Source organism: Populus nigra, chromosome 2, assembly GCF_951802175.1.
Source record: "Populus nigra chromosome 2, ddPopNigr1.1, whole genome shotgun sequence".
Lineage (NCBI taxonomy): Eukaryota > Viridiplantae > Streptophyta > Magnoliopsida > Malpighiales > Salicaceae > Populus > Populus nigra.
This window is the reverse complement of record NC_084853.1, coordinates 7,429,929-7,432,428: the sequence shown is the minus strand read 5'-3', so window position 1 is coordinate 7,432,428 and position 2,500 is coordinate 7,429,929.

Here is a 2,500-nt window from a genome sequence, read left to right as displayed (position 1 = left end):
CAAATCACTGCCCTATCGGCTACAACTGCTGATGGGTGGGATTAGAGGCCTGCCATGGTGGTGAGGGGCGGCGAGGACCGTGAAAGCTAGAGTTTTTCAGAGGCTGCCGGGAAAAAGGCCCCTCGGGTGGCGGGGTGCGAGGACCAGGCGCGTCATTCAATTCTCTTCCCTATCAACTTGGCTCCCGTTGGCGGGATTGGAGGCCTACTGTTTGTTACAGGGCTAAAATCGTCAGGGGAAGAGCTGACGAAACAATGCTGGTTTGGATGCAGGGGGTAGTGTTGGAATCGGCAGCGCGGACAAAATCGGCAAAGTCGACAAAAAAGACTGTTGGTCTGGACATCGGGGCAGCGGCAGCCATGCCGACAGGGGGGGAAATCGGCAGCACAGATTTGTGCAGCTGCAGGTTCGTCGGGGAAATCGGCAGTGCAGATTTTTCGATGAACATGGGCTGGAAGATGGACTGTCCAGGCCAGGCAGGGAAATTCGTCAAGGGGACACGCTGACGAAACAGCGCTGGTTCAGGCACGGCGGGCAGTGTTGGAATCGGCAGCGCCGACGAAATCGGCAAAGTCGGCAGAATCGGCAGCGGGTGCTGGCGATGAGTCTGGACGATTTATAGTCCAGGGCTTGATGGAAAAGACTGTTGGTCCAGACAATGGGGCAGTGGCAGCGCGGATTTGTGCAGCTGCAGGTTCGTCGGGGAAAATCGGCAGCGCAGATTTTTCGACGAACAGGGGCTGGGCGCTGGACTGGCCGGGCCAGGCAGGAAAATTCGTCAGGGGGGCACGCTGACGAAAACAGGGGCTGCGGAGTGGAAAATCGGCAGCGCAGATTTTTCGACGAACAGGGGCTGGACCGGCCGGGCCAGGCAGGAAAATTCGTCAGGGGGGCACGCTGACGAAAAGAGGGGCTGCCGCGTGGAAAATCGGCAGCGCAGATTTTTCGACGAACAGGGGCTGGACGCTGGACTGGGCCAGGCAGGAAAATTCGTCAGGGGGCACGCTGACGAAAAGAGGGGCTGCCGCGTGGAAAATCGGCAGCGCAGATTTTTCGACGAACATTCGTCAGGGGGGCACGCTGACGAAAAGAGGGGCTGCCGCGTGGAAAATCGGCAGCGCAGATTTTTCGACGAACATTCGTCAGGGGGGCACGCTGAGGAAAACAGGGGCTGCCGCGTGGAAAATCGGCAGCGCAGATTTTTCGACGAACAGGGGCTGGATGCTGGACCGGCCGGGCCAGGCAGGAAAATTCGTCAGGGGGGCACGCTGACGAAAAGAGGGGCTGCCGCGTGGAAAATCGGCAGCGCAGATTTTTCGACGAACAGGGGCTGGACTGGCCGGGCCAGGCAGGAAAATTCGTCAGGGGGGCACGCTGACGAAAAGAGGGGCTGCCGCGTGGAAAATCGGCAGCGCAGATTTTTCGACGAACAGGGGCTGGACGCTGGACTGGGCCAGGCAGGAAAATTCGTCAGGGGGGCACGCTGACGAAAACAGGGGCTGCCGCGTGGAATGGCAGCCTACACGCAGATGCGAATTCGGCAGCGCACGATGGCTTGAGCAGGTCATGGGTTCGACTTGGCGCGATCTGAAACCTGGACGAGGGACTGTCGACGCTGGACGAGCCAGCGCGGTGGCCTGTCGTGCCCCGTTCAGGGGGGGCCTGCCGCGGAGACAGCCCTCGCGGGCTCGACAGCGCAGGCCAGCGTCCCCGACGTCGCTGGCCGCGGCAGGCGAGCTGCCGGGGTTCCCGCATTCCTACAAGAAAACGTCGTGCTTTCCACATGAAACCAATCCAGTAAAATCAGCCATATTTTTATGAGGCTGCCCACTGAATTTGGGGTCATTCCGGGCCGGTTCCTAGTTTTGCGGATTTACTCGATTTCTAATGGTAGGAAAATTAAAACAAATACTTCCCGACCTCGAAAAATTCTGGGAAAATTAATGAAGGTGGATTGGATTTTTGCCAACCTCTGTGCAAAATTTCAGCTCAAAATACCAAGAAATGAATTTTTTAGAGGGGGGGTGACAGCTGGGACCTAGTAGTGTCTCCCCCTGCCAGAGCTGCAATGACACTTATTGCTCTTTAGGGAGCCACCAGGCCGGCGCCCCTCAAAGACCACACGCGCGCCCGCCCGCGCTGGGCGCTGGGGCGCTGGGGCCTGAGGGCCTGGGGCCCTTGGGGGCCCTTGGGCGCTTGGGCGCGCGCGCGCGGCCCCCGCAGCCATGCCGCGCTGCGCGACGCGCGGACAGCCCCTGCTGGCTTGCTCTCTCGCCCGCGGGGGGGCTGCCTTCGGGCCCTGGCCCCCCGCGCTCTGGCCTGCCCCCCGCGTGGGAGAGGCTAGGCGCTGCAGGGGCCAGCCCGACGTCGCTGGCCGCGGCAGGCGAGCCGCCGGGGTTCCCGCATTCCTACAACAAAACGTCGTGCTTTCCACATGAAATCAATCCAGTAAAATCAGCCATATTTTTATGAGGCTGCCCACTGAATTTGGGGTCATTCC